The sequence below is a fragment of the Thrips palmi genome, unplaced genomic scaffold (assembly GCF_012932325.1).
Source record: "Thrips palmi isolate BJ-2018 unplaced genomic scaffold, TpBJ-2018v1 HiC_scaffold_1, whole genome shotgun sequence".
Taxonomy (NCBI): Eukaryota; Metazoa; Arthropoda; class Insecta; order Thysanoptera; family Thripidae; genus Thrips; species Thrips palmi.
This window is the reverse complement of record NW_023144620.1, coordinates 3,685,206-3,711,293: the sequence shown is the minus strand read 5'-3', so window position 1 is coordinate 3,711,293 and position 26,088 is coordinate 3,685,206. Positions and strand designations below refer to the sequence as shown.

The 26,088-nt window shown below is 56.7% G+C and overlaps 1 long non-coding RNA gene across 1 annotated transcript in view; it reads right to left on the bottom strand.

The window, feature by feature from the left end:
* Positions 1 to 23,313, bottom strand: part of LOC117639583 — a 49,351-nt gene extending 26,038 nt beyond the window's left edge. Inside the window, exons 1-2 of the long non-coding RNA XR_004587377.1 lie at positions 23,142 to 23,313; positions 11,177 to 11,279 (exon numbers count right to left, since the gene is read on the bottom strand). This is a non-coding gene — a long non-coding RNA (uncharacterized LOC117639583). The remainder of the gene's footprint in view (positions 1 to 11,176; positions 11,280 to 23,141) is intronic.
* Positions 23,314 to 26,088: the final 2,775 nt, after the last annotated feature.

The following is a 26,088-nucleotide window of genomic DNA, read 5'->3' as shown; positions in this document are numbered from 1 at the left end:
CCCCGCCCCGCCCCGCCCCGCCAGGTGTTCGAGACGATCCCTTTCAAGGCAATTGAGTGCCCTCGGGGGACGGCGGCGCGCGGCGGCGGGGTGTCGGACGCCCGGCCTCGCCGACTCGACGGCCTACTCGACGGCCTACTCGACGGCCTACTCGACGGCCACTCGAGGATGGCGCGAGGACGGCGCGACTCGGCGAGGAATACCGAACCGTAAATGACCCGACTCGAAAGTCAAAGGCCGTCCCGTTTCATTTCGCAGAACTATCTCGCTGCCAGGGAGTTTTCTTTTTTAGCAGATGATACCTTCACACTTGAAACACTTAAAACTACTATACACAAATGAAGGTGTCAGCGTGCTTTTACTCTCGAGTCCAGAAACCAAGCGCGTATCCTAACAATATAATAGGGGCTGGCGGCCGGGGCGGGCTAGTGCGTGTGGCTCGCTGGCTGGCTGGCAATGAGGCGCAGCCTGCGCGGAATTCGACAATCCCTCCGCGGTACAGCGCCAGCGGCACCGGGCGTAAACAATGGCACCTCCTCCTCGCATTGACAATCCCTCCCCGCCTGCCACGGCGCGGAGTATCGCGCAACAATGCCTCCCGATTCGGCCCGGCATGGGGCGCTCGCTCGGGCTCGGCGGCGGGCGGTGCAAGCCACAGCTCGGCTCGGCTAGTACCCACCGGCCAGCTCGCTCGGGTCTGTGTATTTTGATTCATACACAATTTTAAATACTATCTTTGGAATGATCCCGCATACTACCCCGTATAAGAAAACCAAACGAGTATCATCTGCTTTCATTAACGTTCGTTGAATGAGATTTTTTTTAATCAAAAAATCCATCAACTGCCTGTCACTTGTTTGGCTCGTGCTATCGGCTGAAAACTTTGCTTTAGTTTTGGAAATGACCGCCGCTTTCTCTTTTGCAGATGATGTGAAACATCAGGTAGCTCGGAAAGCTCCATGGCAACAATGCAAATACTATTTCGGGTTCCCTCCATTCCCCATTTTTAATGTTCTTGCTTCATTGATGTGTCACGAAGGAACATGACTGCAAAATTTGGCCTCTCAGTATATTTTGGCTAATTAAACCCGTCTAAGTTACCATGGTGTCTTAGGAAAGCTAATTTATGCCACGCCATCATCCCCGCCGTTAATTGTGGCGCAAAGGCACAGAGATTAGACTTTTACTCATATCGTGTGCCATGACGTGGGCAAAGCGTCCCAAGTATCAATTTTTTCCTCTCACCGATTTTTTTTTTTTTTTTTTTTTTTTGCCCGCGGCCTCCGCATCGATTTTCCTCTTTCTGCTGTCAAACGGCCTCATATAAACTCGCGTCTCATTCAGGCCCCGTCCTCCAGGTGGCGCGCGCGCGCGTGCACACACACACACACACACACGCTTACGGGCGCATATTGCGCGCGTCAGGACTTTATCGAGTCAGCACTTGCACGCGTGAGGGCGCGCTCACCGGGCCGTGCGTCCAAACAGGCCGCCCCGCCGCGCCCTCCATTCATCGGGTTTAACTGACTAAGGAATATCCCCGCGCGGCGCGCTAAGTCTCTTTATGACGCGCTGACAGCCTCGCCACTCGAGAGTATCGAACCCGCCTCGGCCGCCGCGCACCGTTTCCCGCCAACACGGTGCCCGCCAAGTTGAATAGTAGTGCGAGGATGCTGCGCCATGGCGGCAGTAAAGGTTGAGAGAGAGAGAGAGAGAGAGAGAGAGAGAGAGAGAGAGAGAGAGAGAGAGGCTGCCTCACCTCGCCAACCGGACATTCTGCCTGTGTGGCGTGTGTGTGAGGCGGCGCGGGAGCGGCGCACACATACACACAGTGGGCCAAATTAATTTGCGTGTCGCTTCAACGTGCTTCTGCCTCCCCCTCCCACCCTGGAGGCTCCTCTCCCTCTCTCTCCCTCTCTCTCCCTCGGTCCCGCCACGTCGCTCCACTCGTTCGCTACGGCCGGGCCAGGGCGGGCCGCCACCGCACCAGTGACAGCTTCATTACTACAACAACCGCCCTCCCCCTCCACCCCCCCCCCCCCCCCCCCCGGCCAAACACGGCACCTCCCTACTCTGCCACTTGCCATCCTGGACCGCTGTCTCGATGGCTGGCGGTTCCCTGCAGACTGATTCCGGGAGTCATTTTCGTCGCTCTGTCTCCCTCGCGCCTACATGCGTTTCGCACGAGTGGGGGAGAGACAGCGACGAAAATGACCCTCGGAGTCCTGCTGGCAGTGTCCTGGCACACGTAGTGCTGACTGCGGCTTCAAACGCCGCCGGCTTGTCTCTGCCTCTTTTTGCTGTTTTATGTGGGTTCCCGCACCGGACCAGGCCGGGCGAACCGACAAGAGCTTTATTTTTATTTAACTTTTTTGTTGAAGCTCGCGTGGTGAAGTCACGCACGCGTGCTCACCCGTTGTGGGCACACACTGTGGGCAGGGGAAGGAAAGGGTGCAGGGTGTTACAAAGGCATTCAATTCGGGCACCCAAAACGTTCGTTGCTTTCACGCGTTTCGAAGGTCATTAATCATTTGTCTCGAAAATGTTTGGTTCAAAGGCATTCAAAGGTAAAGGCGCCTAAAGGTCATCATGCCATTGTGTCACCCTCTAGGAAGGGTTGGGCTATTCGTTCCAGAATTTGGAACTTTCACCCAGTCTGCAGGGCAGAGCGCGGGGGTGTGTGCCAAGCAGACTGCCGATACAGTGATACCCCGGGCAGCGCCTCCCAGTGCCTCCCAGTGCCTCCCAGCGCCTCCCAGCGGCGCCGTGGAAGGCTTGTGTACCCTTGGTGTACCCGCACACACAATGGCAGCGGCAGACACACGCACACCACACCACCCACGGCCCCTTTGTCGGGGAACATCAAATACACGTCGTAAATCGAACGCGTGTCCGCGCCGCCAGCCCGACCAGGCCGACGAGGACGTCGCGGCGCCGGACGGAAAGCCCTCCGGGGACGGCGACGACCGCGGCGACGACCGGGCCGCAACGAGGTCCTACCCACGCCGACGACGCGCTGTCTCTCTCGCCCCCTTACGGGACGCCCCGTGAGTGCGAGAGAGAGACACAGAGAACCAGCCTATGCCGCCAGGCTTGCCGTCCTGAACCCCGAGGGTTACGGGATGACGTCGAGCCCGGATGTCACAGCACACAACTTTCGCAAGTTTGGATATGCGAAATAAAAAGCCCGCAGGGCGCTGACAAAAGTTGGCAGTGCAGTCGTATATTTTGGCGGGAGATTTTGTGTGTGTGTTTTGACTGCAGCGAATTCGCAACATGGAACGAATTATAATCAATATTGCACCCCGCCCCTCCCTCCTCTTTTTCAATCGCAACAAACATGGCGCGAGGCTTTGCTCTCCGCGGACCGAGCCGCTCGGGCGGCGCGGCCACGACACGGCCAGTCCATTTGGGGCCGCTGTATTCGCTGTATGCCCGCGGCGGAAAGGCGCGCCTGCGATGGATGAATCGGAAAGCGGGCACACTGATTCCGAGAAAGACTCGCTCCGTCTCTCTCGCACTAATGAGCGCCCCGTATGGGTGCGAGAGAGACGGACGGAAAGGGCGTTCTGTCTGCAGGCTGGCATAGAACGACGCTGCTCCGCTAGCCGCGCCGTGTCGTCGCACCGCGTTGCTCGTCGTAATTAGAGGGCCCCAGGCTAAAAAAACCATGAGCTGGGCCATGGGGATGGCTGACCATGGTGATCCGTGATTCACCATGGTCACAAGATTTTGCCCATGGAGAAATGCCCATGGTGTTCAGGACCATGGGGAGGCCAGCCATGGGGATGCGAGCCATGGGGATGCGTGCACCATGGGGATGCGAGCACCATGGGCGCGGCTGCACCATGGTGCACTGCCTCATGGGGAATGAAGGACGTGTCTAGCTTATACCTTGCGAGCATCAGGCACCTTGGTCACGGATCAAAATTCGATGCTACGCACGATGGTGCTGTCGGCGTCACTCTATCTCGAAATATATAAAAGTTACGGATAATTTCTGAATAAACTCTGGAGACTTCAACGCACGAGGAGGGCGACATTCCCCATGGTGCGAGCGCCACCATGGTGGCCAGCACCATGGGAAGACCTTTACCATGGTCTAGAACGCCGCACCATGGTGGTTCTCCCCATGGTCCGACCTCCACCATGGGGAAGCCGGTTAAACCATGGGGATGGCAACTTCCACCATGGGGAACAGCCCTATGGCCATGGAAATTCACCATGACGACCATGGTTTTTTTAGCCTGGGGCCAGCAGAGAGTCGTTTTCGTCGCCCTGTCTCTCTCGCGCCCAGGGGAACGGCCCACGAGGGCGAGAGAGACAGAGCGAGGAAAACGACTCTCGGTCTGCCGAGTGGCCCCGCCCCGGGCCATTGTGGCTGCGACCCACTCCAAGCCCCACCGCCCCAGGCTGATGCCGGCCACCGCTTTCGTCGCTCCCTCTCTCTCGCACGCATTACACGGGGCGTCTCGGCGGGGGTGCGAGAGAGACGGAGCGACGAACTACTCGTTTCGGAGTCAGCTTGCAGGCGGACCTTACGGCAGCCAGCAACAAATGACGCTGAAAATCCCAGCAGACTGATTCCGAGAGTCGTTGTCGCCGCTCTCTCTCTCTCTCGCACTCATACATGTCCGCTGTTGGTTCCAGAGAGACGGGGACCAAAATGACTCTCGGAATCAGTAGTCATGGAATGAGTTGTTCGCTCGTCGTGTCCAATTCGACAGGAGGAAGGCCAGGTCCAACCTGCTTCTCTCTCTCTCCCTCCCCCCTCTCTCTCCCCTCCCTTCTGCTTCACCGACCGTTTCGTTTCAGCACCAGGCGATGCGTCGTTAGCATCAGATTACGTGAACTCTCGTTAAAAGTGCCGTCCGCCTGTCCGCCCCGGCCGTGCTGCAGTCTAATCTCATATTCTACAATCGGAAAAGGGGGGACGGGGGCGGGGTACAGCCAGGCGTGGCCACTCCCAGCCCCGTTTGTTTTGTTTTTCCTTTGAAAATAAAATGCAAGTCAGGGTTATGCTTCGAAACATAACATTGTTTCTGGGCCGGGCTTTGGTTTTCGGACCCCTGAAAGAGGCGCCCTTGTGACCTGCGAGTGAGTAAGCCTGTCTGCTCCCTCCCTAAAAAAACATTGAAAAAAATTGAGGAGTTTTTGTTTTTATTAATACCGCACGGCGCGGTGCGGTCCCGTGGGATGAAACGGAGCAAACACGGTGGGACGCTGAGACGTTGAGCCGCGCCACAGCAGTGCCGCAGCAGTGCGGGACTCGAGTCAATTTTCCATCGGCGGCCCGCAAACAGCCGTCGGTCGCGGACGAAAGCAAACAAGCGAGCGTGCCGCGCCAACCGTGAACGTGTGCACGGGGACCAGGGACTGCCGGGGACTGCCGGGGACTGCCACGGACTCTGGAGCCGAGGCGGGACCCACGTGCGGGTTTTCTGCGTTTCCACGTACTCCCGCTTTTCGTCCCCCTTTTATCCGCCGCTTTGCGGAGAGGCAGTCGAGGAGCTCCAAGGAGCCGGAGCGCCTGCGATGCTCTGGGTAGGCAACCCGTGTCGCTGTGCGCACAGCTGCGAGGCACACTGCCTACCCTGCGTTCTGCAGGCTGAGTCAGCCTGTGGAACCTGCGATAGGCAACCCGTGACGCTGTGCGCACGCCTGCGAGGCACACTGCCTACCCTGCGTTCTGCAGGCTGACGGGGACTGGAACCTTAAGTGGCCGTGAGCTACTCCGGGCTCCGCTGGCACTCACGTGAAACACATCGCCTGAGACGCCCCTTGAAAAGTGAAACACCTGCCACACTGAGAAAACCACTTCATTCTCTCTGACGGACACCGAGATGTCCTGCCCCGCCGACTGATTCCGCTCGTGGTCGCTTTCGCAGGCTTCCCCCTGGCGGACCCGCGGCGCCCTCGAGTGGGTGCGAGAGGGACAGGGCGACAAAAGGCGGTGCGGGAGGGTTGGGTTCGACTCGTCCGGCCGCAGCAGCGGTGCGCGCGTTTCGCACAGAAACAGCGTCTCCGCCGGTCGAACCGGTTTCACGGTCGAGCGGGCACGCGCTGGAGCCCGGAGCGCGCCCTGGAGCACGCCCTGGAGTGGCCGGAGCAGGGCGAGTCCCTCACGATAATCAGCTTGATTTGAGAGGGACGCGCCGAGCCGCACCGCACCGCCCACAGCCGAGGCAGAAGGCCAAGACTCCGTAGCCAGCGGCTGGCTGCCTGCCTGCCTGCCTGCCTGGCTGGCTGCCTGGCTGCCTGGCTGGGTCAAGGGGGAGGTCCCCGTTCCAGCGCGTTCTCCATGTGCAGCCCTCCCCTTCCGCCTCCAGCCTCGCCGAGCCTCGCTTTGCCCGCGGCCATCGGTCCGAGTTTGGTCCTCGCTAAAGGCTCGGCAGCATGCTCCCCGAAATAAAGGCGAGGGGGGAAGGGGGAGGCCTTCGGGGGTCGGGGCAGGTCGTCACAGTCGACACAGCCGAGCCCCGTGGCGCGCCGCGGTGCCGCACGGTGCCCTGCGGTGCGGTGGCCTACCTGTTGCTTTGTGTGAGCCAGCGTCTGCCGACCTCCGGGCCCTCGGGCTCCACCGCGCGCGGAGTCATTCCGTCGCGGGGTGCGTCTGTGTGCGTGCGTCGCGCGTCCGTGTGTGTGAGAGAGAGATTGAAGAAAGCTACTCAGCGAAATCAGCCCAGAAGATGCGTCTTCTTTTCGCCGGCGAAGTTTTGCGCGCATTTCCTTCGAGTAGTGGTGTTTGCTGCGGACAAATAATTACCCCGAGCACACGGCCGAGTGCGTCGAGGTTGGGAGGTGCAGGTGTGTGTGTGTGTGTGTGTGTGTGTGTGTGTGTGTGTGTGAGTGTGAGTGAGGAAGGGAGGTGTGTGACAACAAAACCGGTATGGTGGGGCCGGTGTCCGGGGTCGCCGTCAGGCCTGGCGCGCGTGTATGTGTGTGTGTGTGTGTGGGGGGGGGGGGGGGCAGGAGTGGCTTGCTAGCCCCACGACGACGCGCTCATTACACTCTACAAAAAATGTCCTGTCAACGCCGTTAATTTATTACCAATGTTTGCTGTTATGCAATTCACGGCGTTTGCTGTGAACTAGTTCACGGCGTTCACTGTGATCTCGGTTACAGTGTTCACTGTGATCTGGCCACAGTAAACGCCGTGAATTGGAGCCTGATTTGCAGTACTTCTGTGCTTAGCGGCGTCACACTCACAGTGTTTACTGGGGACCAGATCTCAGTGAACACCGCGAACAAGATCACAGTGAATCCCGTGAGCAGATCACAGTAAACGCTGTGAATTGACCTACAGTGAAAACTGGTAATAAATTAACGGCATTTACAGGACATTTTTGGTAGAGTGTAGGGGTGCCTTCAACCGTCTGCTGACGTGCGGTGAAGAGGGGAGGGGGAGTCAGGCAGGTGTACTCGGCGGATGCAGCGGTAACCGAATGGGCTCGTGAACGACGAGGAGTGTGTGAGTGTGAGTGTGTGAGTGAATGTATGTGTGCGCGCGTCTACTGCTGACGCACACGCTGCCAAAATGTGAAGAGGTCGCTAGTCTGCCTCCACGGGTTGACCTCATTATGTGCAGCGTTCTTGGTCTGGCCTGCAAGACTAGATATGGTTCTCACTCTCTCTCTCTCTCTTCCTCCATCTCTCTCTTCTCTCTCTCTTCCCTGAGTGTGTGTGTGCGCCCAGCGTCCATGCGTGTTTCCAGACAGAAGGGCAGAAGGGTGGCGGGAAACTCCGGCGAAACAGAAGGGAGATGAGCCAATGACGAATATCGGAGCGAGAGGCGGAGGGATGCGAGCCCCGGGCGAAATGGTGCGGGAAAATAATCAAAGAGGAAAGGAAAACGAGAAAATAAACAACAACTAAACCGTTCGTATAAAGGAAAGACCGCTCGCCCTCTGCCGCCCATTGTCGCGGGCGTCGCAGGTGAGCGAAAATGATAACGAATCATTGGTGTGCGGCGCGGCGTGCTCTCCGAGGGGATTTTTGTTTTTATTTTAAAATAAAACGAGCTGTCATTGTGTGGCACGGTCTCTCCGATTTCCGCGAGAAAAAAGCGGTAGCTACGTCCCGAACGCTCGTTCCTCTGCGAAGATAAAGCGCAGGTGTTTACAAAGCTACCTCTGGGGTGGAATACGTTGCGGAGGGAATTCTACCAAAGATCCATGATAATTAAAAAAAAAATCTTCGTGGATCCACGACAATTCGCCATAGTAAATCAACGAGTATTCTTTGTAAATTCGCTTAGAATCATAGTAAATGCACAAGAGTTCTTACAGCAACCTTTTTTTTCCGGAGGTGTGCCGTCGTAAATTTCCGATTTATTTGGTACAGTGTAGTGGCGCGTGCTGCGCATCACTCTCGCAAGTTTGCGCCCTTTCGCCGCGGGCCGCCGCGGGCCGCTCCGGGCCCGCTCCGCTTGCTCGGCGGTGGCGGTGTGGAGCTTGCTAATGAAAAGCAAAAGCCCCGTCTTGTCTTTGAGGGGCGTGAGTCTGCCGGCCGCTGCGGCGTTCCGTGCGGCGGGCCTTCGTACCGCTTCCCGCCAAAAGTGGATATTTGAATGGCGAGGGCGCGCCAAGCGCTCTGAATATTTCATGAAGTTTCGTTCGGCGACACCGAAGGCACCGGCCAGGGACACGCGGCGACACAAACTGACTGAAACGCGCGGCGCGGTCTGTCGCGGACTGTCGCGGACTGTCGCGCCTCGCAACCAACCGCGGAGTGTTAAAATAAGGGGCCGTCCTTTGCATACAAATCGCTGCATAACTCCTTTTTTCTTCACAATTTTCCTCGCCTTTTTCGGCGTTGGCGCGACTCGGTGAGAGAAATTCGACCTTTTTGCCTCCCCGCCGTGCTGACGCGGCTGACGCAGCCGGCTCGCGTGTGGCCCCGAAGCTCTGCCAAGCTCAGGCGCCAGCGCCGCCCGCCGTCTCGGCGCGCCAGCGCTGCCACTCAGCCCTGCTTTCTTGCTTTGCCTTTTTCTAAAGATGGGGCGCGTTCCCTCATCGACAGCGCGTCGCCGGCAGCGTCATCCAGCACGCTTCGGGGAGCATCTCTCTCGAGGGGGTATGCGCTCTCTGAACCTGTGTACCGACTATTACGCTATTACGCTCTATTACGCCACAAATTAATCGGAATATAGCTAAAAATGGCCTAAAACACACCAAAATTGATAAAAATTTGACAATTTCTATGACAATCACTATTACGCGTATTATTACGCGTGCTATTACAGATAGAGTGTATCGACTATTACGCGAGTGCATACCCCCTCGATCTCTCTCTCTCTCTCTCTCTCTCTCTCTCTCTCTCTCTCTCTCTCTCTCTCTCTCTCTCCCGTCTCTCCCCATCCCCCTTCCACGCCGATGCGTGCTGCTGGACGTCTGCCTGCTTTCTGCGGGCGGCATCAAACCGGCCCGAGCGGCTCAAATTAAACTCCATTTATCAAATTACTCTAACGGCCCGCGTTGCGCTGCGTCGCTGTGTTGCGAGGGTCGGCGGCGCGGAAGGGGCAAGACTCGGCAAGACGGACGAGCGAGGGGAGAGCGAGGCAAGAGAGGAGGCAAGGCTCTGCCGCCGCGCCAACAGACACAAATCAGAGCCATATTTCAAGCTCTCGGCAATCCGCTGCCGTGCCGCCGCGCGCTGCGCGCCGCCCTGAGGCCGCACTGCATACCACCTGACCGGCCCCCTGTGGGGCCACGCAACGTCGTACACTGCCGCGTACTCGGCAGCATCCGACGAGGCTCCAATCACTCATGTACGCTTGTGTGCACATTTCCCTGGACTTTTTCCTGGAGAAAAGTTCGCCCTATGTACCGTTCTTTTTTTGCCGTGTACTGCTTCCCCGTCGGTCGTCGGGACTCGAGTCGCGGATCCCCGGGAGGTGGGACTAGGGCTGCGCCTGGCTGCGCGCGACGGCTCTGAGAGCTGGCGGGGCGGGGCGTCGTGCGCGACCCCCCGACGTGAGCCGTCACGTCGTAAATACGGCTGCAACACTGCCAGGCCGCCAGGCAGGCCGCGAGGCGGCAGCACGGCGCTCGGCCGTCCTCGCCTTGTATCTTTTATTTACAGCGCAGGAGCGCCGCGCCGCGGCTCGGGATGCTTCCATATCCGAGTTTGGGTCGCTGAAGCTCCACCAAGCTCGGCGCGGCCGCGTTGGAAGCGCCGCCCGTCGGCGCCTCGCGTCGCACAGTGGGCCAGAAGGCCGGCGGGGGCGGTCAAAACCCAGGACGCGTTTCGAGCTCCAGAGTCCAGAGTCGCTTAGTGGGACTCCAACCCAACGTGTTACCCCACCATTGGATTGCTCTCCGAACGAGGAATCCATTGGTGCGGTCACACGCTCGGTTCGAGTGCTCTTTCGCGACTCTGGAGCTGGAAACGCGTCTGGAGGTTTGGCCCCGCTGTGCGTCCCCAGCCCGGAGTTGCGTTTCTGTTTCAAAGTCGCTCGGCATGTCCGTTGCCATCCCACTGCTGCTGCTTTTTCCAGTGAACTTCCACATGCGAAGCTACAACAACTTTTTCCGAGGACTTGGCTCTGTGGGCAGGCCGTCGGCGGCCGGGGCCCTGCCAGGCCCGAGGGCAGGGAGCTACATCAAGGCGGAGGGGCTGTTGAATGTCTCGCTTGGCTGGCCGGGAGATATTCCGAGGGGTGGGGGTGAAAAAGCAGCTCGGGAGGGGGAACAGCGGCGTGGCCCGTTTGTACACAGATTAAGGTCAAGAGCGACTTGGGCAATTGCTGGCATTCCACGCCATCATCATGCAGCCTATGCCATAACGGCGAGCTTGGGCTTCTCGAGGAGCGGGGCGGAGGCGCGCCGAGTTTGGCTGAGCTTGGCGCGCTCGGCGGCGATTTGGCGCGTGGCTCCCCTATCGCCTCGTGGCCGCATGCCTGCGCGCGCCACGCCCCACGCCACGCCGCACGCCCCAAAGTTATAACCCCAAATTACATCCTCCGCTTCGCCCAGATCGAGATTCGCCGGGATTTTATTAGCCGATTATTAAGTTACGGCAGGAGGAAGAAACGAAACAGGATTTTCCGTGACTCCCTGAGCAAGCGAGCACGAAGTCTTCCGATTACGGTTTAGGCGCAACATGCGGTGGAGATACGTTTAATTAATTGGTCTTCTTGTAGCAGGCTGAAACTCGAATTAGTGTGTGGACTGACCTGTAAAGGACCCCCCCTTGGGGGGGTGTCGGTTGGGTTCTGGGCCCAAGTGGCCCTCAAGGGCCTCCGAAGGGTTCCCCTGACGCAGCAGACGCAGAAAACTCTGAAAAAGAAACAAAACAGGACGACCGCATGTTAAAACACATGATTTGCAGGCACATTTGCATAAAGGAATGACTGTTTTCTGATTTATCTTCTATTGTTGCACTTTCCATTTCAAGAGGGGCATATATTTTTTGTTCGCAAAGCTTTATCTGCCCCATGAAAGTTTAGTGAACGGTTTTCTTCGGTTTTACTTTTATTGGTGAAATAGTGCGTAAACCAGTCATGGTGGGTGGCTGCTTCTTTTGCAACTGGCCGATCTAGCTTTGTTTCCCGTTGGCATGGATTACGTTGCCGGCTCCCTCCCTACCCCTCTCTGTTTGCCCAGCCTGTTGCCGTACAGTATACTGCGGTAAATTGACTCGGCCGTTCCGCGCCAACTGCGTGAACACTCGAGGAGGGAAAGGACAGTGGAAGAAAAACTGCCATTATGCAATGAAATTGACGCTGATCTTTTTGTGAAGGCCGATGCGTCTCTCTGTTATTGACTTGCGAGCACACGAAATGCCTACGTACCGAATTGATCGCCAAAAACTATACGTGTGTGTGCGGATATTAGCTGTTTACACTGATTTTTTAAAAATTAAGGACAATATTTACATCTTGTGCTTAAGTATTTTTAAATTTGTACATACCTTCCACCTGCACTAATACGTCGAAAGTTCAAAAGTTTAGTGGGATGGCAGAGAAGCCTCCGCAAACTCCCTATTCACTCTACCAAAAATGTCCTGTAAATGCCGTTAATTTATTACCAGTTTTCACTGTAGGTCAATTCACAGCGTTTACTGTGATCTGCTCACGGGATTCACTGTGATTTTGTTCACGGTGTTCACTGTGATCTGGTCCCCAGTAAACACTGTGAGGTTGACGCCGCTGAGCACCGAAGTACTGCAAATCAGGCTCCAATTCACGGCGTTTACTGTGGCCAGATCACAGTGAACACTGTAACTGAGATCACAGTGAACGCCGTGAACTAGTTCACAGCAAACGCCGTGAATTGCATAACAGCAAACATTGGTAATAAATTAACGGCGTTGACAGGACATTTTTTGTAGAGTGTTCGTTGCCCGCCCCGGCCCTGGGTGACGGAAGTAATAGTGTGATCCCAGTGATGTGATCCCCTAGTCGCGTCGGGGGTGTAAACAGGATCGGTGACGGCCGAGGTGGAACGCGTTCAACCGGGTCCCTTTTCCCTACGCTCGCACCGCCCCGCACCGACATAGCGGAGTAGAGAAAAAAAAAAGAATCGGAAGGGAAAACAGGAGACAATTGATTTTCCTGGCTTGCCTCTTCCTCCGCCGTGACGCGCACATATGTTACCCCCTCTCCTCCGCGCTCAATCTTCCATTCCCCGGATGCGAACGAGGCCTTTTGTGTCAAGGAGCGAGGGGCGAGCTCCGGGGCGCAGGGCCTGACGCGCAGGGCCTGAGGCGCGCGCGGCCTGCAGCCTGGATGAAAGGAGGCCGTGGCCGCGCGGCCGTGTTTGCCTCGGCTGATGGGATTCCAATTGTCGGCGCGATGCTCACACATGTCGCCGACGGGAGGCCGGCGGAACGAGCAAAGCTGGGTGGGGCCCTTTTTCTGCCCAGCATGTACACCACGCAAAAAAAAATCGAGAAAAACATTAACAAGAAAACCATAAAACGGCTGCGGTGTTTAATATAAAATACAGGCGTGCGTGCGTGTGTGTGTGTGTGCGAGTGTGAAGGGTGTACGCACGGGCAGGCTGTGCGAGGCACGCGTCCTGTAAAAGGGCGGCAGGCGTCCCTGCAGTGCAGGTCCAGGGCGTCCAGGGAGGCGTGCAAAGGGTGCGGCGACCCTTGAGTAATTGGATCACACGCGCTGAGCCCCGCTTGGGGCCGAACCGGCAGGCTGATGCTGGACAGTCTCTCTCTCGCACCCCCGTGAGACGCGCCATTAGTTCGAGGGAGACAGACAGGACTCTTCGGATGGAGCGTGCAGACGGGTTGCGTTAACCCACTGCCGATGCCACGAGAGCCAGACCCGGTGCAGTGCGGATGCAGCCCTGCCGTGGGAGGTCGAGTGGGGAAAGCGGCCTTGATGATTTGGCCTGCTGCGTCGCACCCTCGGGGCCTCACCGCGTACCGAACCCAAGGCCCCAAGTCCCAAGGCCGAACCCCAAGGCCGAACCTAAGGCTGAGCCCCAAGGTCGAACCCGAGGCCAAGCCCCAAGGTCGAACACACGGCCCAACCCTAAGTCCGTAGCCCAAAGCCGAGCTGAACGCCCGTCCGTGGCAGGTGCACTGGCACGTACTCGATACACGCCCGGTGCGACACCGGGGAGTGGGGCCTATAAAGCCGATCCGGCATCGGAAAGAAGATTCCCATCTTAATCGAGCGCGCGTCCCTCCTAAATATATATACAGTCCGTGCCAGGCGGGGCTCGGCGGGGCCGCGCTGGCCGGGCAAGCCGGGCCGCGCTCGGGGGCAGACTAAGGGTCGCCTTTTATCGACAGGGCAGGTGGGTCGCTCGGGGACCAGGCAGCCCAGCCAGCCAAGCCAGCGCTGGCGAGGTAAGGCCTTCGTAAAGTCTCCGATTGGCAGTTTGCCGGCGATAATCACACTCGCTCGGGCCTGATGGGAAAGCATGCTCAGTTAAAATCATTGTGAAGTCTTCAAGAAGAGTTTCGGTTTTGCCCCTCAAAAGTTCTTGTCTCCTTTATTCCTACCACAAAAATCTGAAGCGCTTTGGACGCTCAATATTCCTTATGATTCAATATTTTACCGTAGTAGAAAATCATTTTGAGACTGATTCCGTGCCGAGTCCTTGCCACAGCCCCATCTGACCTTGCCACGTTTGTCACTGGCTTTCGAACAGTTTCGGCAGCGTGAAAGGGCTAGCTTGCGCCGCCGGCCCTTCGATGCCAGCAGAACACATGACAGCACCCGAAAGCAAGGCGAAGCAAGGGCCACGCGCAAGGGCTCGAGGGGCGACGGGGCCCTTTGCTATTGTCAGCGCGCTCAAACGACCACCATCAGTCCGGACTGTCTGGGCCCGTCTGGGGCGCGCAGAAGTGCCAATGCCGTCAATGGCTGGCCGAGGGCTGGCCGAGGGCTGGCCGAAGGGCTGGCCACGTCGAGGGCCTGTCGTACGCCCTTCACGGCCAACATGGCGCTCCGGCCCGGGGCTGGCCCTTTCGACCGCAGCAGCCGCATTGAAGGCGCAGGTGACACGCCGCCATGCCGTTCCGACGGAAAATGGAATACTCTGGAAACTGAAGAGTGCACGCCTCCCTCTTGGATTCTAACACCTTACCTACTCAAATGGCAAGCTTTAAAAGAAGAGTGTCCATGACAAGTGCACTCTAATTTGCGGCCATCCTTCCCATACTATGACACGGGTTGGGTGTACTTTCCATGTACACTCATTTTTACAGCATGCCTGTCAAGCAGACGAAAATAAGCGTCGTCCTCCAAGTTGCTTCTTAATAAAAGTCAACCATGCATAAAGTTCCGGGAGGAGGAACAGTTTTGAGAACACCAGCGGTGGAAGACAAATAGCTGGCCTCTGAAAAGTTGCATTTTCGCTCGGTATTTTTTATTGTTTAAATCAGGGCGATTATTTTGCGAGAGCCCGGCTGAACCTCGGCCCTCGGCGCCGGCCGCCCTTGGCCGCCTTTGAGGGATACAAATCGGCTGGGTCCGGCGGACGCGGCCTCTCGGGATGGAGATCTGGCAGAAAGGCTTTTCGACAAGCGCAGGGCGGCGCAGGGCGGCCGACGTTCGCGAGGGGCAGCCTAGGCCTCGGCCTGGCAGGACTCTGACCTTCGCAAATCGGTGGGCGTAAATCCCGCTGTAATTCGTGCGGCCTTTTGCAGAGCAGCATAAAGCCACGCGTCTTCAGAAAGCAATAAATCTTGGCCGCGCCCCGCCACGCCGCTGCCAGGCCCTTAAATACACGCCTCCGGGCTGATGATGTCGAAGCAGTGACACGAACCGTTCATAAAGTCATGGGCAACTTTCGGGGGCAGATGATTTGCACAGCGAGCAATAACGCTGCATCGACCAAAAAAATGATCTAACGTGAAATTAATTTTCTAGGTTCGGTGGCACACGTCAAAAATTTTAAAGTTGCCCTTACGACGTCTTGCTAAAGCAAACACTGGATTCTTTTGCTGCTCCCGGGGCGTGGCAGTCCTATCGCCTGCGCCGCTTGCTGCCTTCGGCGACCAGCCCTTGAACAGTTTTGCATTTGCAGTTTATGCCCCGTATAAACAGCCCCTGCAGCGCGGCGACATCGGAAATGCTGCTCACCGAGGCGGCAGGCTTTAAAAACTGGGGGTCGGGGCCGCGAGGCGACTGCAGTTCTGTCGCGCTTCGCGCGTCGTCGACACTCAAGAACACCACACGCAAAAAAAAATTTGTTCTTGTTCATTGAAAATAAAACATGAGAGCAACTAGTAAATGTTCTCCAAAAATAAGAACACGAGGAACATTCACTTGCCCGCTGTGCCATTTCACGAACCACTGCTCCCTTTCACGGAGCAAGAAGGAAGTTTCCTGGGTGCACGTAATGCGGTCCTTGGTTGTGTGTCCGTTCTTTGCTCGGCGGAGGAGAGTACTGTGCCGAATCGGAAGAAAGGGAGGAGGATCCTTATTTCGTTGCGACCGCTCACGCGAGTGTAGTTGTTCGGGGCAGAGCAGACGGCAGGCTCGCCGAGTAGTGCGTGGTGGGGGCTGTGCCCTGCGTCATGGCCGCCGGGTTTTAATAAAACGCGCCCAGAAATCAGTTGAACCGGCGCTTCAAATAAATCTGGCGGCGGCGAGTGTGGGCGTTGTGGCCGCAGAAAATTGGCACCGCCGATTTATGCCTCGGAGAAATGAGGGGCAGTGGACTGGCGGCTGGGACACGACTGGCATGATGGCGGTAGGGCCTCGCCCCAGCCTGGCTGTCTGTCTGGCTGCCTGCCTGTCTGTCTCTGGCTGCCGGCCGCCCGGCCTGGACGCCTGTCTACCGACCGCCCACGCACCCAGAGCCAAGTGCACGGATTAGGCCGGGGGCGGATCAGCCCAGCGAGGCGGACACTCAAACAAAGTCCTTGCACCACCCAGCGCACTGTCTGCGGTTATTGTTTTCTCACTGTTGTTCGCCGCCGAAACTAGGTCGGCCATTCATGAAGTGCGTGGGATGGTGGCGCGGCACTCCGCCGCGTCTACTTATGCTACCACCCAGTGTAGTGGTCGAGACGAAATGAGAGCCGGGGCTAATATTCCTTTCTATTTACATGCACAGCCTTGTGCACAGCGCACACACGCTGCGCTTTCTGGAGGCTGGGTCGCCTGCCAGGACGAGGACGATGCGAGGCGGAATCGTGAGGTAAGGCGCCTCCTGGCCCTCCCTCGCGTGCCCGGCGCCTGCTGCGCACAGTGGGCCGGAAGACAAGTGGAAGCGGACCAAATTCTAGACATGTTTTTAAACTCCAGAGTCGCTAAATGAAACTTAAACTGAGCATGTGACTCCACCGATGGATTGCGTTCCGAACGCGGAATCCATTAGTGGGATCACATGCTCGGTTCGAGTCCCATTTAGTGACTCCGGAGCTCAGAACGCGTCCGGGATTTTGACCGCCTCCACCGGTCTTCTGGCCCACTGCCCTGCGCTCACTGGCCCCTCTCGCGCCTTGCCTGCCCCTAAGCCCCGCTTTCTTATTTTCTTACCCCCGGCGAGGGGCCAGGGGGGCCAGGGGGCGCCGCCCCTTCTTTTAATCCCGACACTGAACGTGCGAGCGCGAAAGCCTCCTCGCCGGCCTCGGGCAGCCCCAGGCAGCCCCAGGCAGCCCCAGGCAGCCTCAGGCAGCCGGGGGACTACATCACGAGGCCGCGCTCCACCCTGCTCCGCCAAGACCCATCCATCTCGCTCGCACTCGTCCGGCCCACACGTTCCATCTCTCTCTCGTCGCCATTCTTTCTCCGTGATGAAAAGTGAAGGCCGGGACGCGCGGCTTTCCGCCTGGCGTCGCGGCCCCGCCACCTTGGTGCCTTTGAGGGCGGCTAGGCTGTGGAATAGGAGTGCTAGTCTGCTCCAGGATGGCAGTAGCTAAAAACAAAAACCCATTTTTCGGTTTTGTTTCCCCCTTTTTTTTGCTGCGTAGTGGTACTGGTCTAGTTAGCGCGGCCCTTCCGTCATCCTCGCGTTGCCGCCACGGGCAGCACCCCGCCTTGCCCCGCCCCACCACCCCTGACGGTATTGGAAGCAATTTCTCATAGTGGCGTCGCAGCGCGTTTGATTTAGAGGCGCTCTCGGCGACGTCTTGGCGCACCTGAGTCCGCGGGGGCCCGGCCCGTCCCTCCGCACAGTGGGCCAGAAGACCGGTGGAGGCGGACAAAACTCTAGACGCGTTTTGAGCTGCGGAGTTGATAAGCAGGACTCGATCCGAACGTGTGACCCTACCAATGGATTCCTCGTTCGAAAACCAATCCATTGGTGGGTTCACACGCTCGGTTCGAGTCCCATTTAGCGACTCTGGAGTTCAAAACGCGTCTGGAGTTTAGTCCGCCTCCACTGGTCTTCTGGCCCACTGTGCTCCGTTCCGAGTCTCGCGTCGCCCGGGCAGGCCTGCCCCTCGCTTTTTATGTCCCCCCGCACTTTGTCTCGGTGCCTCTCCGACCACCTATCTTCATACCGCGACGCGTGGTGCTCCGCGACGGAGCGGATGCGCCCACAGTGTCCTCGGAAAAATAGGTGCCAGGCCGCGCCTCTCCCATTCGCACCTAGGACGGCCGCCCCCGGCTGGTGGGTCGATGGACGTGTCCCCGCCCCGAGCGTCAAAGTGTTCGAAGCGACGGGGGCGCCTCGACACAAGGCCAACTTTTGGGCGTTTGCCCCGAGTAGCTGCTGAGCTGCTATGCCTAAACACCCCTCATCCGCGCCGCACTCACACCCCCGCCGGTCCGGCCAGAGTTGCGCGGAACGCCCCAAAAAGCCCCGCCACGCCCTGTCGTCTCCAGCTGCGCAACAGTTTAGATAAGAGAAGGACTTTCTTTGGAGAGGTCCACGTCAAGTGTCCGGAGGGGGCGATGACGTCTCCCCGCAGGGGGCCGCTGAAGCGCCACTCTCTTTCACGCCGCTCGCGCCGCACGCAGCGCCGCCCGAACTTTCTTTTTTCGGGGTAAAGTGCCACAGCTAATGCCGCACGCCTGCACTCTCGTCGTAATGCCCCCTGCGTCGTCCTGAGTGCGATCCCGCTCAGTGTCGCGTCGTTCTGTCTCTCTCGCACCCCAGAAGGAACGAGAAGTGCAAGAGAGACAGCGACGAACCTGAGTCGGAGTGACTCTGCCGAGGACGTCGGAAATCGGCCCAGGCGTGCCTCGCGGTTCACGTGCCACCCTTCCTGTGGGCGGCACGCCTCGGCACGCCTCGGCGGGACACACTGGCTTTCCGCAAATAGCGTCGTTGGGTGTGCCAGTGGCGTGGGCCGCACCAGGCCGCCTCCACCAAGTCCAATTATTCCCCCCGGAGGGACGCGCCGACGCAGCCCGGCATGCTCTTTTCCTCCTAAGGCGGGCCGAGGGATTGATGCGGTTTGCCCCGTGTGGGTCCAGTCGTTCTTCCCGCCTCGACACCTCGGCGGACTCTGTATACAGTGTACTCAGAGCACTCTTTTCAGTGAGTACACTGGTAGCCAACGAATGTGACGCCTGGCAATATACGCACGCAGCTGGAGGTGTGTGTACGAATCTGGGAGCAAACTTGCGTGTTCACACCAAAAAGAGTACACTGATTAACCTGTTTACTTGACAGAGTAAGGGTGCGCAAGCGCTTGACGATTTTATGTAGACGTCAGCTTTGTTTCTCGTAATTGACCATCGTTAGAAAAGTTGACCTTTGAAATCATGTTGATAACGCAGCAAGTTCGTTAACGAGAGACAGAATAAACTATGGTTCAAACACGTGAAGTTTGCACTCCCCGCAGAGGGTGGCAAAGTTGCCTCTCTACACGCCTACTGGACCGTGCCCTCTGATTTCTCATCTTCACTGTACTGCGGCCCGAGGGGGGCTCTTTCTTTGGGCCGCTTTTTGATCTCGACTGTCGGCAGGCCGTGCCGGGAACGCTGTGCCCTCTTTCAATATTTCAATTTTGACGGATTGAAGCGCTGTGGAGGCCGTGGGGCCGCGGGGCGTCGAGCTCGGGCCCCGCAGGCTGGCCATGGGCAAGCCATCGGCAAGCCATGGGCAACAGGTGAATCCGGGGCACCTTTTTCTTTTTGTGGGTCAACGCTGTGCTGCCGCCGGGACAGGGTCGGAGTCCTCCAGCCCGCGCCCTCGGGCCTCGAGCCTTTCGTGAACCACACTACGTCACCTTCGTTTTCTTTGGCGCGCTCCCCCTCCTTTCGCTTTTCGCCTTGATCCCACTCCCCGAGTGCAAACGGATCCCGCGTTTTCTCCGCGCGTTCCGGCGCGAATATTTGAAAAGTTTTGCTATCTCCCGCCTGCTCCTGAAGTCGGAAGCCGAGCCGAGAGGGCCTTCTCAGCACGAGCGCATAAAATTCAAAATTAAAGGTTACGAAGGATACAATAAAGATATGAAGCGTAATTAAGGCAACACGTCCGGCTATCTGCACCGCACGTAAAGAAACCTGGACAGGCTGGATCTAGCTTACCTTCCAAAGAGGCGCGTGGTATGATCAGTGGCTTCCTTGCTGGACCGTGCCTGGAAAGGTAAACAAGCATCCTGGAGCGGCATATTGCGAACACGACTTTTAACCAAGTTCCGAACCTCTGCTCCAGTTTCCCAGAGTCTGTATCTCAGTAGTGTATTTCAGCGAACCACCCTCTATCTAATTTGAGGATCGGCGAGGCACGGTCGGATGGACTCTGATACTGTGCATCATGGAGGCCTCCCCCTCCCCTGCGCCCCTCTCCGGCGCTCCAAGGACACACATGCGCCCACTCATCCTGCGGCCACTTAGCCTCAGCTCAAGTTGTCTCGGAGGAACAGTTTCGGCCAGCGCTGTGCAGCTACGCTGTGCTACGTGCCCCGGCTGCAGCCCACGCCCCAGGCCCCCGGGCGCTGGACCCCAGGCGGCTGCTCCGGCGGGTCCGCCTCCGAGCCGCCGCCCTGTTCCGATTGGAGTGCGCGGTACTCGAACGCACCCGCGGACTCGCAATCGGACGCGAGAGTAAAGTTGAGCTGAGAACACTCGACCCGCAGGCCGCTGCGCTGCCGCCGAACAACAGACTGTCTCGCTCCGCCTGTTTCCGACCCCTCTGGGCCGCCCAGCTGCCGCGGCGGAGGCTGCCGCCTTTCCGTAGTCCTAGTCTTTTTCGTTAGACGCTGCGGCGGGCAGTCGGGCCGTGCGGCTTTGGGTCGCAGGGAAAAGGCACGCAGCGTGTGGTCGCGCTGGCCGGGCATGCCCGCTGGCTGCCGAGCCAAAGTTGTTGGGGTTGTTAGCGCGCTCATTCTTCGTGTCCTTTCGGGCTGCGGTCGCTGAGGACACAGGAGACGCTACGCGCCCCGCTCCCAACTTTGCGCTTTTTCAGCCCGTCGAGTGGGCACGCTCCGTGCAGTGGCGGATTCCGATTCAGTCGGCGCGTCTCGAATAACGGGTTAGAAAAAGTCTCGCTCGGTTCTCTGTTTCGTGGTTTAAACTTTCGATCACGCCACATGGGCGCACAAGTCCATCCATACATCGACGATGACTTCCGACCTAGCCCTTTGCGGCGTTTGCGCGACTGTATAGATTGCAGAGTAATGACTTCGGCTGGCCTGACGCCTCTGCCCTAGATTGATGATGGGGTCGTCACCTCGTCCCGCCCTGCGCGCCCACGGCGCCACCCTTTCGACCCGACCTTGAGTTTTGCCGCTCCGCCCTTCTGCCTCCAATTCACCTTAGGAGGTGGAATGGAGCAGACCAGCGAGACTCTCGGGGGACGGGGCGCGCCCGGGCGCCGCCGTCTGGATGTTGTACCAGAGTGTGGCCTTTTTTCTGTTTGAGGGCACTTTTCTCTTGGCTGCCCTCAAGTACCGTTCTGATTGTATTAGCATCTCCTTCAGATGCACAGTGGAAAGTGGAGCGTGAGATCTGCTAGCTTGCGTTAAGATTGGTGCCTTCTAGAAATAACAGCAGTGGTTCCTCCTTTTATCCCTGGACAGTAATTTAGACTTGACGTTGCGGGTTTTTTCATCCAAACGAGTCAGTTATACTTTTGAAAAATGATCCGGGTTTGGTGACGCTGCGTCCAGCATTGCCACGTCCTTGAAGCAGACGCCACATTGTGACCCTCGTAATGCGTTCATGGCGTTCTGCACGTGGACCTAAAAAACGGCCTCATCGTGTTTGTGTTTCGTTCTGCCGTTTGTTGCGCTTTGTCCCCACGCAAAACAGGAGTGGTGCGGTATTTGAGTTTCTGGGAAAGGCAAGCGCGGTAAAGACAAAGCGCAAAGAATTCGCTTTGAAAACCTTTGCTTTGTTCCTTTTTCTGTTTAAACTGCTGTGTGACGTGTTTGTCCGAGAGCCCCAGCGGCGAGGAATCTACCCCTGCTGTCACAGTGGCCGCGGCTATTTTCAGAGCGCGGGGTTTGCCTTGACATGCCCAGCGCGATCGATGGGTGGGTATTTAGAACGACACAAAAAAAACTAAAAGGGACTCGGAACGTATGAGAAGGGATTGGTTAGACGTTTTTGGAACTCGGTTTCTAGGCCGACCCATTCTGGATGCGGGTTCAAGGAATCATGCTTAAATCTGTTGCAAAATAACTAAATTGGCAACAATGTGCTGTTTTCTACAATTTAAAATTGACTGTCGGATCTAAATTATGTGAATTGTCATCGGGGGCGGCTCATTGTGTCTACCAAAAAAGCGTCTACCATTAAAATATTAATATTTCTAATAAACATGCTTTTTTGAAAAAAGGGCCTAACTTAAAACATAAAAATATTGAATAAAAATATTGAATAAAAATATTGAATAAAATATTCAATAAAAAAAATATTCAATAAAAATATTCATAAAAATTCAATAAAAATATTGAATAGAATATTGAATAAAAATATTCGATCATGTCGAAGTGAAAACTATGGTCCAGACCCCAGCCAAATCAAACCCCTGCTCGTGACAGTTCGCCCGACTATTTTCAGAGCGCGGGGTTTGCCTTGACATGCCCAGCGCGATCGATGGGTGGGTATTTAGGACGACACAAAAAAACTAAAAGGACTCGGAACGTATAGAAGGGATTGGTTAGACGTTTTTTGATCTCATTTTTTAGGCCGACCCATTCTTTGATGCGGGTTTTAAGGAATCATGCTAAATCTGTTGCAAAATAACTAAATTGGCAACAATGTGCGGTTTTCTACAATTTAAAATTGACTGTCGGATCTAAATTATGTGAATTGTCATCAGCAAGCCCAAGAATGTTCGGGTCTTGTGAAAAAATCTTATCTTTTTTCGACATTTCGCGTTAGAGACGTTAGTAGTTTTTGAACCAGTGAAATTGCACTCACTAAAGAATCGGCGCTTGCCTTTCCCATGTGTCATGTAGTAAGGGTCACGTGGCATATGGCACGAGCAGGCTGTGTTGCCGTCCGTTAAAAATGACAAGAAAAGACAAAGCTGACCACTTTTAAAAGCCCTATACGACCTTTCTTGCTTAGCATTTTGAATCTTGCTCACGCAGGACATTCCTTGCACGACGTTAGTATTTGAGAACGCGTCAGACTTCTTTGATGCTAGAAGGCAAAACATCTCTCTTTTTTGGGGCAGGCCCTGCTTCCTATTGCCACTTGGGGACTGTAAGACCTGTTGATCCAGCCGAGTGACCTCGGTGGCAGCCAGGAGTCAGGCGAGTCACGCGACAGAAGATGTAGCACACAGCTCGAAGACCGTTCGCGTCGCGGTACTTACCGTTGCTGCGGTACCCCCTGCCGAATCTCGTCTTCTTGCACTGTCACTCTGCACTCCACTGGTCTTCCCGTTTTTTCGGCGCGGCGCTACGTTCGCGGTGGTGCGGCGTCGCGAGGTGCTACAGGTGAGTCACGCGGCGCGGCGGGTCGTGGGATCGCCCTCCGCTAGGGCCTGGCCGTGGGGCCGAGCCGTGGGGCCGAGCCGTGGTGCCGAGCGGGGCGCTACGCTGGGTGCCGCCGCGTCGCGCTGCTCGCCACTCCTGCGTCGAGGATCCGCCCGCTCCAGCCGTTCCAGGTGCTGGACCCGCTGGGTGGGGCGCGCCGCACAGGCTCGGCGCAGGCGCAGGGGAGGCCCACGGGCCCGCCATGGTGGGGACGGCCGGGACGGTCGGGACGGCTGGCCTCTGCGGGGTCGCCTGGTGGGGGCGGCGGGCTGTCTGTCAGGTGACCCTAAGAGCCCACCTGTCCATGCGTCTCGCTGGCCAGTCTATGTATCCCTAGTGGGTACGCCTTGCCTGGTGGCAAGACGGGTTTTTAGATACAGGTTCCCCAAGCAGCTGCTTTACTATGGCACTCGTGCTGTACAAAACAACTTGTGGCAGTAAATTTTTTCTTCAGTGCGAGTAATTTTCAACCGAGTGACGATTATCTTAAAAATTGCCGATCAGTGCAGTAAGATCAAATCAGTTATCGAGGCTTAAAACATCGTATTGCACCAACTGCTTGTCTACGACAGCAAAGCGGAGCTTTTCTCACATTTTCTCAGCAGCTTAAAGGCAAACTGCGAGTTCTTCAACTGGGCAAATTGAATTTTACCATCTAAAGGGATGTCATCGCGTACACTCTTCAACGAAAGTAAACTTTCTAATCTGGCTGCATTAGTAAAAAGGCCATTCAAAAGGATAATTTTTTGCCCGAGCTTTGGTCGCTTCCCCGCATAATCCCACAAGTCTCCCTGATAGCCGCTACAAGCCATCCTTGCCCTCGGTCCAAGGCCTGACCACCGGGGCTGCGATCCCTTCGCCCCAGAGCACCCCCGAGGCCCCATCGGGCGCTCAGCGCGGGCACCATATTTATGGGAAATGCAACGACCCCGACAGTAATGGCAATACGTACGGCCGGCTGGTGGGGGAGCTTTTACTGTAAATAGCTTCTCGTATGGAATGCGGAGTGACGTCACGGTCTTTTTATTGCAACTTTCTGTCCGGAATTGCCAAAAAATATTTAAGTTACATTTTCATTGCAGTAGCATTGGACTGCCAAAAAGGTTCAATTTGTGCGACCTCGTCAAGGTATCAGGAAAAGATGCACCCTAAAATTTCTTACGATGTGAAGCTGCACTAACATTTTATGGTGGTGGTTTTAGAGGTAAGTTGCGATGATAGCGGCACTACCCGTATAAAGGTCAGTTTTACAATATTTTCGAGCATTTGACCCATAAGAACAATAGTGTGTGGTTGAGGTAACTTAGCGCAACCACTGTGTTATAATCCTTCTCACGCGATTCGTTACGGTGACGCTCGCCGCGTGCGGGTGAGCTGAGCCGTTGCCCCGCGGGCCACCTGTTACATGGCCTGCTGTGGCGCGCCAGGCGGGCAAAGGAACTCCAAGCGGAACAGCGGCACCGCTGCAGGCGACTGCTGCTGTTGCTCAAACGCTTTGTAACGGAGCTCAAAGCGAGAGTCAGCCAACTTGCGGTCAATTAACTACGATGTCCGCGCTGGAAACAGTTCAAAGAAACTTAAACATGACATGCAGATCTCAGTACCAAAGGACGCCATGAAAGTGCGTGCGTGACTATTTTCGTGTTTCTTTGTTTTGCTGCGGGGTGGGGCGGCGTTTCTCACAGGAAAGGCCGTTTGGCCGGAAGACGCCGTTTACTTTCTGGCCGCCCGATTCGGTCCCCGAGACGGACCACATCAATGTGAAAGGGGACGCCCCGGCGGACGGGAGGCCAAGAGGGCCAAGAGGCACGAGAGGTGGGTGAGGTGGGTGGCGGGCCGAAATGGCTCGGCCAGGTGAGGAGGGGGGCTTCGTTCGACGGGAAAAAGTGGATCGGGAGCAGTTACCGTCCTCTCAGGCTTGATGTACTACGGCAGCGAGCGACGGGCTGGACGGACCGGACTCGTCGACCGCCGTGCTCTCTATCTCCGGACAAGTGTCATCCCCCACCCCTCACACCTTCCCTTCCTCGACATCTCAGCTCTCCCCTCTGCCTTCATTGATTTCTTCCTTCGTCCTCCCACACGTCTGCACTCAACAGTGAAACTACATATAGTCCTTTTCTGTCTCCTTAGTGTGTTGATTGTTTTCTCCTGTGAGGTGCTCCACTTGCGGGACGTGAACCATACAATACGTTGGTGCCCAAAGGGCTGCCCCCTCGACGGGCCAAAACGTCTTTGAATATTTTAATTAGCGACCTTGACGTGCCGTCATGGCCGTGACGGTCGAGGCACAGCCCCACCCCTTGCTGAGACGGGCGACACTTTGAACTAAATTTGGAGTATATAAATGAAAATGAAATCCGGCCGTTGGTCGCATAATGAATGGGCGGGATCAAAAAGGTACGGCCGGCTGGGGCTCGGCGTCCACCTGAAAAGGAAGCACCGTCAAAGGAACTGGACCGGTGGGTTGGTCCACTCCCCGCCCGGCCCCGCCCCATTCAGGTCGATACTAAAATCCCCTTCGGCTCCCCCATCCCTCGCCAGTGAATGCATCAGGGCCACGGTCACAACGTGCGAATAGGCGGACCGTCAGTCGGCCTGTCGGAAAAGCCCGGATTGGCCTGCACTCCGGGAACGCAAACTTTTCGTTCACAACACAAAGGGCTTTGAATCTGTATCGTTGCTTTTCCAGAAATGTTGATACTGTCATTGACAGTTAATACTTTCCAACCATGCTGACTTTTAATTTACGTCATTCTTATTTAACGTTGTAATGCATTGAAA